Source organism: Hipposideros armiger, unplaced genomic scaffold, assembly GCF_001890085.2.
Source record: "Hipposideros armiger isolate ML-2016 unplaced genomic scaffold, ASM189008v1 scaffold_96, whole genome shotgun sequence".
NCBI lineage: Eukaryota > Metazoa > Chordata > Mammalia > Chiroptera > Hipposideridae > Hipposideros > Hipposideros armiger.
In genome coordinates, this window is record NW_017731446.1 from 1,344,508 (window position 1) to 1,359,796 (window position 15,289).

The 15,289-nt window shown below is 37.4% G+C and overlaps 1 protein-coding gene and 1 pseudogene across 13 annotated transcripts in view; one reads left to right on the forward strand and one right to left on the reverse strand.

Moving 5' to 3' along the window:
- Positions 1–15,289, reverse strand: part of TMCC1 (transmembrane and coiled-coil domain family 1) — a 222,694-nt gene that overhangs the window by 189,826 nt on the left and 17,579 nt on the right. The window contains exon 1 of one of the 13 annotated variants that reach the window (XM_019646011.1): positions 5,601–5,668. The exons of the other annotated variants lie outside the window; for them this stretch is intronic. The gene's annotated coding sequence lies outside the window, so the exon portion shown is untranslated. Of the gene's footprint in view, positions 1–5,600; positions 5,669–15,289 lie in introns of those variants that run through there. 13 annotated transcript variants of the gene reach the window in all.
- On the forward strand, positions 14,720–15,133 carry LOC109384526 (60S ribosomal protein L35a pseudogene; annotated as a pseudogene).

Sequence of the window (15,289 nt, forward strand, 5' to 3'; positions counted from 1 at the left end):
GGCCATCAGAGTAGTCATCATATTGCCCTTGATGTCCTGAATATCATCAAAATGTCTTCCTTTCAATATTTCCTCTACCTTCGGGTAAAGAAAGAAGTTATTTGGGGCCAGATCAAGTGCATAGGAAGGGTGTTCCAATACAGTTATTTGTTTACTGGCTAAAAACTCCTCACAGACAGTGCTGCGTAAGCCGTGATGTGAGAGCCATGAATTGTTGGAAAAAAGCTCAGGTTGTCTAACTTTTTCACACAGCCTTTTCAGCACTTACAAATAGTAAACTTGGTTAACTGTTTGTCCAGTTGGTACAAATTCATAATGAATAATCCCTCTGATATCAAAAAAACGGTTAGCAACATCATTGCAACAAGTTCGTAAACTTAACTGTCCGACTTCTTATACCCAACAAACTGATGTTAACAGTATCTACTTAGGGAAAAAATATATGTATCTACTTAGGCCAGAGTTAAGATGTAGACATATAATTTCACATTTTGTCTTCCTATCACACAAAGTACCTCCCATGAAATAATCTGCATCCAAAGTACTGGCATTTGCTGCTGAGGTGAAGCAAAGGTTTAATCACTGGACAGCATTCACAGATAATTAAACCAGTGGACCTAAGACATGTTCAACAGTGGGGTTTCTTGGGGTGTTTTTTTTTTATGTCCCCAATCAAAAATTTTCCAAACTATAGTCATAATATATTCATCCTCAGGATCACTACTGAGAAGCACATAAATAAACCATTGCACAGCCAGAGCCGACCAAACATGTTTTGACAGATCCAGGCCAACCAATTGCAAAGCCTCTGCATATGCACCCCCACAACCTATACAGCACCCGCCTTTGGCTCCAACATATGTTCCTTTCCTTCCTGTAGGCCTAGTTCTGGCTTTTGAGGAAAGAAAAATAAAGCTCTCGATTGAGTGGATCAAACTTCCAGGAGGGCAAATTTTAAAAGACTGTCATATAAATCCCTTCAAAGAAACATCTGTTCAATAGAAATGAAGGCAACTTAGTTATAAAAAAAAATACAACAAAAATTCAATAAATTTTAATATTTTTAAAGATCAAAGAATAAGAAAATATTCAGATATGCAACTTTCATCAAATTATAAACCAGCTAGCATAAATAAAGAATACAGCTCAGGGGCCGGCCGAGTGGCGCGTTGGTTAAGAGTTGGCTTGGGACGCCACGCCAGAGGGCCCCGGTTTGGATCCCACATATGAGGGCCAGTGACACTGCCCTCTACAGCTAAGATGCTGAACAACAGCTCGACCTGGGGCTGGGCTGCGTGGGTCGCCGGCGACAGCGTAGGCTGCAGCCCCTGCTGCAGTGGGCTGCCATAAGCTACAGTGAGTGGCTGGCAGCCAGCATGAGCTGCCGTCCAAAGGCCGGCGACTGATCTGCCTCGCCCAAGAATAGCGCAATGATGGTGCCAGCCTGGGCCAGTAAAAGCAACGTCCTCCACAACTAGACTGAAGAACAAAACAACAGCAACTTGTCTGTTCCCCTTCCCCCGATTCCCCAGTGCTGTTCTCCTCCTCCAATTTCCCAATAAAATCTTTAAAAAAAAAAACATTTTCTCGAAGAAAAAAAAAAAAAAGAATACAGCTCAAAGCCAAACAGTACCATGCAGAGGGCTACTTTTAATTTTGTCTATGTTGATTCTATCAGGTAACATGCTCTGAACAATAAACTCATTTTTGTCTTAACATTTTTTAAAATTCTAGAATAAGAATAGAGGGCTTATGGAAGGGGAAGGGATTGCTGGATGGGGGAGTATACTATTAATTAACTGCAAATATCAATTAACAATGCAGCCTTAATTATTTCCAACACACAGGAAATATAAGCAGGGAACAGTATTTCTGGAAAACATTAAAATTAATGATTTAATCATTCATTTAGCAAGTATTACCCAATACCCACTCTTTGGTTAAAACTGCGGTATACACCAACACATGTAAAAAGCTAAAAAAATAAGAAAAGTACCTGTAAGCATACCACTATGGAGAAGCAATTTCTCCTCCTCCCCAAAAAAAGAAAAGCAATTCCGACATGTATATTTATTTAAATCTTAAGAATATTAAACTAAACACAATAAGAGGGTACAACTAAATCTAAGCAATAAGTTCTCTCCTTCACCAACATCTCCTTTTGGCTATCACCAGAAGGTACTTCAAGTTCTATATATCTAACACCTAATTCATGATCTTCCCCTAAAAAAAAAAAAGACCCCAAAAAACAAGAAACTTGTCTTCTTTCAGTATTCTTTTTCTCAGTGAAGGGAACTAAATTGCTTAAGCCAGAAACCTAGGAGTCCTCCCTCTGTCCCTCTTCTTATTTTACCCCGTCACCAAATTCTGCGAATTATGCTTCCTAAATTTTCTTCAGTTAATTCCTTTCTATTCCTCTCTACCAAGACCACTCTAGTCTAAGCAAGCTACCAGCATCTGAACTAAACTAGCTTCCTAACCAGTACCCCTGCTTTCACTCTGGTAACTTTTTAATCCATACCCCTTCAATCCATTCTCTGACTTACAGTAAGAAGTGTTTTCATCAAAAAGCAAATCTGACCCTCCCCTTTGTTGCTTAAAATCCTCTGGTGGTCCTTCATTCCACTTAGAATAAAGACAAAAACTTAACATGACCTATAAAAACCTGCAAGGGCAGCCCTATCTCTCCAGCTCACACCATGTTCCTTCTCCCTCTGGCTCTCACTTCCCAGGCCACATTAGCCATAATTAGGTCTCTCATTTCACCATTTCCTCTTCTAACACAGGGCCTTTGCACCTGCTTGTTCCTTCTGCCTGGACAACCATCCCTCCTCTTTGCCAAGTTAACAACACCTACTCTTTTTTGAAATCATAAGTATCATTTTTTTAGAACACATTTTCTAACCTGGTCAAACTTCACTAATGTCACTTACACCACCACCGACTGCCTACAAGTCCAGTTGCCAGCAATCACAAAATTTTTAACACAAGTCAAGCCCTCATCATCATGACTTAACTATATTTAATTTCCTTTAGCAACATCACTTTAGCAGGGGTAATGAAGTTTATTCCTCATAGGCCTTGTTCTGATGGCTTCCTGTTTACATAAGGTAGTCATCAAAAAGTCAAACTCCAATGAATACTCGAAAATAAAGCAATCTAAATTTGTCTGATTATAGTTTTCATAACAAAATTACTAGTACTTTTTTTTTTTTACATCTTATTATCAAGTCCCAAAGCTAAAACAATGACAAATCCCTGGTTTATCTTGAAATCTGAACCTGTTACACAAGTTATCTCAAAGTAATTACTGAAAAAATTAAAAATCTATCAAAAAATAACTTTTAAAGAAGTTAAAATCTCTAGACCTTAAAAAAAAGAGAGAGAGAGAGCGCTCAGTGGAAAAAGAAGAAATCAGGGCAATGTTTGGATGAAAAACCCTCTTCCACCATACAAAAGAAGAAGAAAGACATCTTCCCCATGAATTCTGGCAAGGTCAAGTCTCAGCCTTATTCACAAAATTCTTGGATAGCTTCCTTGGCCTAAAAAAAACCCCCACACTATTTCACAGTGACTGAGTAAAGCCTGGGTATGGATATGGTTGCTTAAGGGAATCGCCCTTTTTGACAGTAAGCAAACAGTTCTGAAGGTGTTTCAACAATTCTAGGTTATAAAAACAGTGGGAATTATAATTCATGACAAAATAAGACAAATGACTGAAAAAAAGTAAGATATCCTATTATAAACAGCGGCTGGATTATCAGAAATTATTAACAATTTAGAAAATAAACATTGTTAGAGAAATTATGAGAATTAAAGAGAAACACTGGTTCTTTAGATTCCAAAATGGCCAAATGACTTAGCCATGAAAATTTGCTAACAAACCTACTTCATTCTTTAAAATTATTAATCTCTTCAAACAAGGTCAACAAAAGCCTACCAAAGCAAACAATCTATAACAATTATAATTTTATTCTCTTGAAACTCTATAGTCTCCTAAAATAACTGTATCAATACATAGACCTCTCATTTTACGATTTTTCTCACATACGTTTTTCTTAAAATTCTGGCATCTACCACCACATATATGACAGAAAAAAGAATGAACAAGCAATAAGAAAATATTAGTGGTCTCATTACACTGCTGGTAGGAATGCAAAATGGTACAGCCGTTATGGAAGTTTGGCAGTTTCTTACGAAACTAAACATACAGTTACGATAATGCCAGCAACTGCACTCCCTGGCATTTATCCCAGAGAAATGAAAACATATGTTCACATAAAAATTTGTACACAGATGTCCATAGCAGCATTACTGATAATACCCCAAATGGGAAACAATACATATGTCCCTCAACAGGTGAATGTTTAAACAAACTCTGGTACATCCATACAATGGAATACTCAGCAACAAAAAGGAACTATTGATATTGATACATGTTAACAATATGGATAGATCCCAAGAGCATTATGCTAATTAGTGAATGAAAATAAGCCAATCTCAAAAGGTTATATATTATATGATTCTATTCACATAACATCCTCAAAAATGACAAAACTAGAGATGCAGAACTAATTATTGGTTGCCAGGGGACAGGGACAAGGACAGGGGTGAAGGTGAGTTCTAAAAATAAAACAATGCTTTTAATTTATCCAATAAATATTAACTGCATTTCTACTTTTGACTGCTAACTCTGGCCCTGTCACCAGTGAAATTATCTAACTTTCCCCCTCAGCTAGCGATTCACTCAATTAGTTAGCAGCAAGTAAGGCAAAACATTCAGATGTCTCTGACTTCTGTCTCTGAGTCATAAAGATATTCTTACAAGAACTCTAAAAAGAAGAGTTAAGTGTACAAAGTTGAGTCTCAGAACCCATAGCAACTCCAATCTTAGCTGCCTAAAAGAAAATCTAGCTATCAGTACTGAAAATGCAGGCTATGTATAGGGGCCACGAATGGCACACTGAGTAGGTGTTAGCTCAAAAATAGTCAAATGAACTAAACATTACTGTATTTTCTTGATTCTAGAGCTCATCAATTGATTAAAAGGCACACCTTTACTTGCATAACAGCTTTTTGAGAGGAAATACTACCATATTAAATGTACGTAATTTCAAAATATTAAAATGCAAAAAACATTCCTCTCAGAATTGACAAAATTATGAAATACTACCGGTGTGCTTAACCAACACCTACCATTTGTTGCAAATTTTTCTAACTCAGAGTTGGACCAAATACTAACTCCTGGACCTTTACTTATCCCCAAATCTATAATATCATGCCTTCAATATAAAGTTTACAATAACCTATTGCTGAAAGCTAACAGAAGTAATCTTTTGCAAAGATGAGGTTAGAAAGCAAATGTGTGAAGTGCAACTATAACAAGCCTGAGCTCTACCCAAAAGAAGGCTTCAAAGTATTGCAGCACCAACCACCACAAAAGTAATTTTCTAACCTTCATTTTCTTGTGAGTTATAATAGTATCTATGCTTACAGTCATTGTGAAGATTAAATAGAAAACACTTAGAATGTGGTATGCAATAAGCACATGTAAGTATTAGCTTAAAAAAAAAACAAAAACCTTAGGAAATGACAGGCACCTATGCAGGCACTGGTGGCAGCATCTTGGTTCCCACGCAGAATACTGCAGCAGGTGGTTCTCCTTACCTGGGTACAACCTTAACTTCTATGTGGGAGGATCTTGCCACTCAAGTTTTTTGCTCAATGTGGTAAGAAAATTACCAATCGAGCCTAAATAGAAACAAAGTTACAGGAAGCAGGAAGTCAGTAAATTGAAGACAAAAGCTAATACTAATATGAAACTACTGTTCTTTATAGATTTAGAGAGCTCTTATACCACCACCTCACATTTGTACACCTCACCCATTGTAGTCTGAAAGTACTTCTACATCATCTCATTTGATCCTCAGAACAATCCTATGAGATCCTTGCTGTTATTTCACATTTTAGAGATGAGGGAAAGGAGGCTTAAGTGACATTCTGAAGGTCACACAGCCAGCAAGTAAAAGGGCTGGAACTTAAATGGCCCTACTACTCTCTACCACAGCTGCATCTCTAAATGGGGACAAGTTTCACAATGCTAATACTACAGTTTTCAGTATTCAGGTATGTCTGGATTTTTATTTTTTTATTTTTTGTAAAAGACAGGAAAGGGAGTAGAGGCAAAGTGATGCGTTAGAAAGTTTGGGCTATATGTTTTTTTTAAAATCTAGAGAAATGATATCGAATTTCATCAGTGGTATGTCTGGTGGATGAGAATATAGGGTGTCTCCAACTTTCAGTGTTATATATATCAATAATCCTTGCACTTCTTAAAATAAGTTTGTACTATAATTATAACCAAAAAAAATAAAAAAGATATCACAATAACTCAAAGCGGATGCAGGGGAAATAATGAAAGCTTGGATTATAAACTTGTAAGGGCAGGAAACTGAGTTGTCTTATTTACCACTATATATCCCTAGTACTTTGACAGTGCCTAGCACATATTACTTAATATGTGCTCAATAAATGTGTCAGAATGAGTGAGTGAACAAATGAACATCCTAAATGCTCAATGAAGGAAAAGCATTTCAAAAGTAAAATATACACTTTTTGATCAACATCAAGACCAGGAACATGAAGAAATCAAAGATAACCCCAAGTTTCATAGACTAGATAAGTAAAACTAGAGAAAGTATAGTTATATGGGAATGCAAATAGATTATGGCAAAATGCCAATGAGTTTGGTGGAAGACATTAAGTTTCAGGAACCAGTAGGGAGTTTAGGATAAACATGCAAATTTGGGAATCATCCATATGAAGCTTATACCAGAGATCAGAGCTACCACATACTCTTAGTTTCTGGACTTTCCCACTTTTAATTAATCAGTAGCAGAATAGGATACACAGATCAAAATAGAATATAATTACTATTCTGGTGCCCTGATGCCCTAACCTGATCTTCATCCCACTGATTTTTAAACTTAGATTGTGAAGTAAATACACTTTATGATTTAGAGTCATCTCTCGTGCTTTAACAGGATACAAAGGCCCACAGCTACATTTTCTATTTTCCCTATTTGCTACAGACAGAATTCTGGGCTCACAGATCCAGGAAAGATCAGAAATTCAATACACTTGGTATTATTTACCATAAACATATAAAAGTTATATATTGGTTTAATTTAATATTAATTGGCAAACTGTCATAAAATAATGGTTTGTCACATTCTACTGACTTTATAAAGTTTCAGTTTGAGGCTTGAAATACTCTTGATAAAACAAATGCTTTGAGAGGGCACTCTTTATCAGTAGCCAATGTTTTTTCCAGATATTTATTCTCATAATAAAACAGGAAAAGTTTTTTTGGATACTTTTTTCATCTTATTTCAGGATTACAACATACTTCCAACTGTCTTCACCTATGCAAGTCTCTTCCCCCTCCAATTCATTCTACCTATGAATTGGGAGAGGGGTACACCTCCCCATTTCCTTTGTTTCAACTCTACCTCTAGATATCCATCCTTCATATCTTAAAAGGACCTTACTTAAGCTCAAGCTGTCAACAAATGGGTTAGGTTAGTCTCATAAATACAGACACACACAATATAAGACTAACTTGTCTCCATGCTTTCATTCATGTTTTCATACCTGCAATGTTATCCCTTTCTTCCAACATTTATCCAAATAGAGGCCAGAGATCAAATCCTCCTCTAACCACTTCAGCACTCACCTATTCTTTCTCGTCTTTGAATTTCAGTAATATAAATTGAGTGTCCTTCAAAAGTAAGCTGTGTTTTCCTCTATCTTGGAAAACAGGCTTCAAAAAAAAGGTCATATCAAATTTAAAGTCCAAAACAATACTGAGCACACAGTTGGCATCCGACAAACACTCACTAACTCAATGGTAGGTCTGAATCTATATCTTAGATTTTTGGCTTCCTAATCCTCCTTTGCCTCCACATTGGCATATACCAGGACAAATAAATTATTTTGTTTTTAATTTTACTAGCAAATATTAGACCATCTAGAAGAATACTAATTTGGGGGAAAGTACACATTGACATCAATCTTAAACTGAAATTTATTTTACTTTTTATTTTTTTTCAAGATTTTATTGGGAAATTGGGCGAGGGGAACAGACAAGTTGCTGACCTTCGTTCTTCAGTCTAGTGGAGGATGTCGCTTCACTGGCCCATGTTGGTATTATGATCACTGCACTCTTCCCAGGTGAGGCAGTCACTTGCCGGCCATTGGACAGCAGCTCACGGTGGCTCACAGCGGCACACGGAAGCTCTCTCCGGCTGCCAGCCACTCACAGTAGCTTACCGCAGACCAGCTCCAGGTCGAGCTGTTGTTCACCATCTTAGCTGTAGGGGGCACAGCGACACTGGCCCATGTGGGAACCGAACCAGCGGCCCTACTGCTCAGAGCTCACGCTCCCAAGCCAACTCTTAACCAACTGAGCCATGTGGCCGGCGCCCTTATTTTACTTTTTAAATGGCCAAGTCTATCATCTCATTTCAGGACTATAAGAAAGAAAAGCCTAATTTTGATAAAACACTGGAAAAGAAAGTTATTTTTGCAAAGTAAAAGAGAAAAAGGCAATTGTTATTGCAGAATACTTGAGAGTGATGCAAATTCTCTAGGTACAGAAAGAAACTAAGCAAACTAAATAAAATCAGATAAGAAATTTTACAATCATAATACTACACTTCTTCAGTACACTTAACATTTATTGTTGAAGCATGACATACTTAAAACATGGGGAAAATACATGAAAATTTTGAAAAAGTTCAGTCAACTGACCAGAATTTTAAAAATCTATCTCAAGAAAACTTTTTTTTTTTTTTAAACAGCTGAACTATACTGCACATGGTACTATTCAGGGGCATATATGGCTGGAAAAAATGATCAGTCATTCCATGAAGCTTTTATTCCATCATCTTTGGATAAGTGCTAAGAAATGTACTTGTTGATAAGTATCTAGTCCCAACCTAATGTGAACAGAAAATCTACTCTATCAGAGTAAATAAAGAAAGAACATAGGGCTGAGCAAATAACTGAAGCCACAGAGAATGGGTCATTACTCAACAGTTGCTAATTCAGCCTATTTGGTAACTCTGTTTGTTTTCAAAAAGCTGACTTCAAGGTCATACTAAAACTAAATTTTTAAAAATAAGGCTGAGCCGGCCGAGTGGCGAGATGGTTATGAGCTGGCTTGGGACGCCAGAGGGCCCCGGTTTGGATCCCACATGTGAGGGCTGGTTGACGCTGCCCTCCACAGGTGAGATGCTGGACGGCAGCTCGACCTGGAGCTGGGCTGCCGTGAGTCGCTGGCGACGGTGTAGGCTGCAGCCCCTGTGGCAGTGGGTTGTCATGGGCTACCGTGTGTGGCCAGCAGCCAGCGTGAGCGGCCAGCAGCCGCAGTGAGCGGCCGTCCAGAAGCCGGCGACTGATCTGCCTCGCCCGGGAAGAGCGCAATGATGGTGCCAACTTGGGCCAGTGAAGCAACATCCTCCACAACTAGACTGAAGAACAAAACGACAGCAACTTGTCTGTTCCCCTTCCCCCAATTCCCCAATAAAAATCTTTAAAAATAATAAAATAAAAATAAGGCTAAGAATGAACTGAACCACTGTATCAGAACTAGAAAGGATTCTAATGATTTTAAAAATGAGAAATTAGATTCTAATTAGGTCACACAGGTAGTTGGTAGCAAAAGCTTGAACTGAGGCATCTAATTCCTAGAAGAGCAATAGGTATTTACTGAGTGCCTAATATGTGCGGAGAATTCTGCTAGGCCAGTACCCCCTTCTCTATACCCAGATATTTCCCATAGATGTTTAAAAACATTTAAAACATTAATTTAAAACTTAGATTCGCTCCAAGGAAATTTCTATATTAGGACAAGACAGTGTCCACATCTTGAATAAGCATGTTAAAATAAGCAGGCAAAGAAAAAAGTTTTAAAGTAGGAAAGAATTTAGAATTCCGAACAATTTACCCTTCCTGTCCTGGCTCTGAAAATTCACATGCTGTTGTTTACCAGTACAAAGATTAAGACCATCAAAAGGCATCTCTACCCATGACCCAACAGTTTAAGGAAAATGAGCCTATCCTGTTAGAAAAATGACCTGTTTTTGTCACATCACACTAAAGAATGAACTCTGTCACAGGATTAAAATACAGCCATCTGAGCACAAAAGTCTAGGCAGAAAAAGAAACAGTACTGAAATTTGATAAATACCCCTCAGGAATATGGTATTTAGCTGTTTCAATGGCACGTTTCATCTAAGGATCTCAAAACAAATGTTATTTACATTAGCAAGAATCAAAACAGTGGCACTGTGGCCCAACAAAGAAACATATCAATGACCCAGAGGGAATTCAATAGTGATGTTCTGAATTCAGCCCTCTGCTCTAAGAACAAGATCCAGTTTTATGTAATAACAGTGTGGTATGATAAGAAATATATATTTGGTCTTTGTCTCCAGTTCCTGGCACAGAGCACCTAAAACGTTAGAATTTCCTGAGTGGTAAGAGTGTCTTTTGCTAGTCATAACAAATTCCTTTCAACCATACCTGAGCTTATGCTAATGAGGTAGGCTCCTGGACAGCTTCAGAATGGGAACTGGCTGCCAAAGGAGCATGTGATTAAAACGTTGAAACAAATTTCATGCCCTGCCTCCAATCTGGGGAAGGAAGAGGGGCTGGAGACTGAGTTAATCACCAATGCCAATGATTTAACCAATTCATTCCTAGGTAATGGAACCTCCACAGAAACCCTAAACAAAGGGGTCTGGAGAGCTTCTGGAAGATGAACACATTGAGGTACTGGGAAGGTGGTGGGCCCAGAGCAGGCATGGAAACTTCCCATACCTTGCCCTATGTATCTCTTCCATTTGGCTGTTTCTGAGCTGTATCCTTTATAATAAACCTGCAAACATAAGTCAAGTATTTTTATTTTGTCCGAGTTCTGAGAGTCATCCTAGCCAATTTTCAAATCTGAAAGGGGGGGGGGGATCTTGAGAAGCCCCATGTTTGTTGAGAAGTACAGGTTGCCCAGGACTTGCAACTGGCATCTAAAATGGGGGCAAGCCTTGTGGAACTGTGTCCTTCCTTTAATTTGTAGGATCTGACACTAACTACAGGTAGATAGTGTCAGAATTGGATTGAATTGTTGGACACTCTGTTGGTGTTACAGAATTGGGCAATTGGTTGTGGTTGTGGGAGAAAAAAACATACCAATAGCTAATTCTTAGTGTGTATTTGTAAAGCTTGGAAATACAAATGGATTTGTTGATATAATCTCTCCCAGTTTACCTTGCCACATATGAAGACCGAAAATGTAAGCGATGTTGTCAGAATAGTTACTACTAATAATTAGCATTAATTTTATGCCATCTATGTACTATCTCTGTTCCAGGCATTAAGCTTAGGATAAATTATTTCCAGTGTATACAACTCTGAAAGGTCGATACTGCCCCCAGTAGCAGATGAGAAAATTAAATCTCATCATTAAATTTCCCACTGCACAAGGCAAGTGGCAACCTGAAAACTAAACCTACTTTCAACACACAAATACACTTCTTTACACTATAGGAAGCTTTACTTTTTATTATGTATTATAAAATTATAAACTCTATCTAACAATCCTTGAAGATAACATGTCCCAAATTATGCCCTTGAAAGACTTAAGAGGTGTTCTGCTGAAAAAAATAGTAACATAAATAAAATAAAAATGAAATTCCATGTACAGATCTAGTATTCTACTTTTCTATTTTATACATTTTTTAAAAACTGTCTTTTTAGCATTGTATTCTTTTGCTGGTTGGCAAACATTTAATTTTTTTCTTCCCCCGTTATTAAGGAATTAAATTCAACAAGACTTCATTACTTTCTCATTATTACCAATATTAGCACTAAGGAGAGAGAGTACTTGAGATCAGAAAATCTTAAAAGAGTTGGGAAGGTTAAGAAAGATCATATAGTCCAAACTCTTGCAGGGACACCTTTTATAATATCTCCAGAAGACAACCATCCAAGCTATACTTGAATATCTCTAATAACAGAGACCTCACAATTTAGTTGATTCCATTGTTGGACAATCTTACTGGACAAAAGTTCTTCCCCAGTGGGATGAAATTCACCTCTGAGGTACCTTCTACCCATTGTCTGTCCTCTGGAGCAATACAGATGTGGAGTCTGCTCCCTCTTGCTTAAAACAACTCTTCAGATATATTTAGATAGTTAAGTTTCAAATATTATCTTCTATTGGGTTGTCAGAAAAGTCATGACGCATTTTTGGAACAAAAAACATAGAACAAATACATCATGACTCTTCCGACAACCCAATATACCAAAACAGCTACTAATTCTTCAACTGATCTTCATTAGATATAGTGGTTACAGCTCTCAGTATTCTGGTCACATTCATCAGACAATTTTAGATTATTATTGTCCCACTGAAATGTAAAATCCCTAAGTGGACACAATAATTCAGATATAATCTGACAAGACAAATGGACTACTTTTCTTAATCTAGCACTGTACATCTGTAAATGTTCATCAATGTTAGCCTCTTTTCAAAGTCACATCATACAAATGCCTTACTTTATGGTGGTTTTCAAATGAAAAACAAATTATTTTGGGCCAAATCATTTCTGGCGGAAAAGTAAGACCTCACATTTTTATCACACCTATCTTGCCACTTTCATACTTCATCCTGTCTTAGATCACCTTGATTTCCTTTGATATAACAGATTAGAGAACCCTCCCAGTTTTAGCACCATTTACAAAATTTGGGGGAAGCATGCATATTATTATACCATTATTCAAGATCTAGATCTATATAGCTTGGCAAAAGCAGAACTCACAAATCCTGCAACCAAACTGTGCTTAATAAACAAAATAAATAAGAAAACCAAATTTAAAAGACTAACAAATTGGGAAAAGATATTTGCAACATATATAGTAATAAGCTGATTTCATTACATAAATGGCTCCTACAAATTCATAAGAGAAAAAAAAATCAATGAAAAAGAACCAAAGTCTAACATGAACAGCCAATTCACAGAAAAGACAAATGACTTTTCATATAGATAAAAAGATCTTCAACCTCACTCAAAGAGTGATGTAAATTAAATCTAAATGTGATATCATATTTTAGCTATCAGAGTGGAAAAGATCAAAATGTTTGATAGCACATCTAATTTGTAAGGAGTGAGGAGAAATAAGCACTCTCATAGATTGATGATGGGAATGTAAGTTGATTCCAGCTCTTTAGAACACAATTTGGAAATACCTGTAAAAAATTTAATTATACCCACCTTTTCTTTGGAGCATGGATATTCAATGAAGCATTATTTGTAATAGCAAAAGTGCTAGACACTGTTAGTTTTCAACCCAACAGCCATTTCTCCCTTCTTCCTCATTAATCAGAACTCACATTTTGTTCAGGGTAGTAATGTGCCTAACCCCTAGAGATGACTCATGATTGGCTGAAGTCAAATATGGCTATCATGTTCTCTTTGTCAGGTAATCACTTGCTCAGACAAGCTTGGGCTCAGGGGCAGCAATGAGACCCTCACTACAATGTAAGAAATGTTATATAAAATGTACTGGTTGTCTTAATGCTGTGTGGGCATATGGGAAACCCAAAGAAATAAAAATTATGGTAAATACATAACATGTTAATACTATGCAGCTATTAAAAAAAAATGACACAAGCTTGTAAGTAGTGATATATTTTATAAGGAAAAAAAGCAAGGTGTATTCAAAAGCAACTGTTTAAAAAAGCAACTGTTTTTGAAAGGTGGGATATAAATACATGTATGCATGTAAAATATCTTTGACACACGTATGCATGTAAAATATCTCTGAAAGGATACATAAAAAACTGGTAAAAACTGTTGATTCTAAGAAGTGGGGGCTGGACATCAGCAATTAAAGGGAGATATTTTCTTCTTAATTGTTTCAAAATTTGTATATTTATATTCAAAAAATGTTTGAAATAAAAATTGCTTTTAGACTTACATTATGCAAAAGATAATGTGAAAAGTGGTCTAAGGTGATATTTCTGCAAAATCCCTAAAAGTTATTTCTGGACTACTAGCACTGGCACAGTGCCCCCCCAGGCCTACAATCTATGCTCAAATATCTGTGACATGAATTGCTGTGGAATCCATCTTTTATACCGCCACTTATGGAATCTCAGAATCTAAAAAGAAAAAGCTAAACTTCACATATTTGAACCTCTCTCTTCACAATCAAGATTGGTCAGGTAATGGCTTAACTCTGTTTTCTTTATTCTCTACAATATTTGAGCACTGACCTAACTGTCAAAAGGAAAGCAGCTCACAATAGCTCTCTCTGGGTTTTCCATGTGCACACACAGCATTAGGACAACCAGTAAGTAGTCTGTCTGGGACCACTAACAAATTTTGGCCCCAATCTGCTACTTCATTTCCACTAGAACGTACGCTCCTTTCAGGCAGAAACTTTTATCCACTGTTATCTCCAGAACCTACAACAGAGCCCAACATATATGAAAGTACTCAATGAATATATTTTAAATAAACAAATGAAGAAAAAGAGGTCTTCTATAAATGCCAAGACTAAGTTACATCTAACCATAACCTATCTACTTTGGTCATGTGGACTAGTTCATCTGGCTGAGGATGCTCCATAGACTGGGTACTTCTACTAAAGAATACATAGGGGCGGCTCACCTTGCTTTTTCCACCATCTTGGGGCCTGTGGAGGCCTGTGAGAACAGACTTCTAAAACGACAAGTTATGTCTGGAAGGCTGTGGTCCAAAGCCATTTTTGCTGGCTATAAGCGAGGTCTCCAGAACCAAAGAGAGCACACAGCTCTTCTTAAAATTGAAGGTGTTTATGCTCGAGATGAAACTGAATTCTATCTAGACAAGAGATGTGCTTATGTGTATAAGGCAAAGAACAACACTGTGACTACTGGTGGTAAACCAAACAAAACCAGAGTAATCTAGGGAAAGGTAACTCATGCTCATGGAAACAGTGGCATGGTTAATGCCCAACACCGAAGCAACCTTCCTGCTTAAGCCATAGGACACACAATCATGTAATGCTGTACCCCTCAAGCATTTAAACTTACCATATTTGCCAGCGTATAAGACGATTTTTTGGCCCTGAAAAATATGCCTCCAAGTGGGGGGTCGTCTTATACACCAGGTACACTTCAGATAGACTGCCCATAGTGCTTGCCCCGTGCCATAGTGGCCTCCCGATGCCCGCCCACTTCATT